Here is a 531-nt window from a genome sequence, read left to right as displayed (position 1 = left end):
GCTGTGCTCATTTCTAATCCTGTCCATTCTGGTCACTCCAAACAAAAATCTAAACATCTGCAGCTCCTGCCTCCTGTCTTTCATTAGTGCCACCATTTCCAAACCATACATCTTAGCAGGTCTCACTACCATCTTGTAAACCTTCACTTTCACTGTTGTTGCTTTCCTTATCTCACCAATCAACCCTGATACTCATCTCTGCCCACTCCACCCTACCGGCATTTGACCCCAGGAATTTAAACGACTCCTCGCATTCCACCCGCTCCCCTTCTATTCACATGCATATTCTGTCTTGCTGTTACTGACCTGCATTCTTCTTCTTTACAGTGCATACCTCCACCTCTCTCTACTCTCACTACAGATCACAATGTGGTCTGTTATAGTTATACTCTAGGCCTGACCTCATCTGAAAGTTGAAGGCTTTTATGTCATCATTATGGTAATATAGTTCCCTTATTACTGGAATACAATAACAATAATGATCACAGGGATCTGTGAGGGAATTCTGGTCATTTTATGTCACACTTATAC

Source organism: Neolamprologus multifasciatus, chromosome 13 (assembly GCF_963576455.1).
Source record: "Neolamprologus multifasciatus chromosome 13, fNeoMul1.2, whole genome shotgun sequence".
Classification (NCBI taxonomy): domain Eukaryota; kingdom Metazoa; phylum Chordata; class Actinopteri; order Cichliformes; family Cichlidae; genus Neolamprologus; species Neolamprologus multifasciatus.
Note: the sequence above shows the minus strand (reverse complement) of the source record.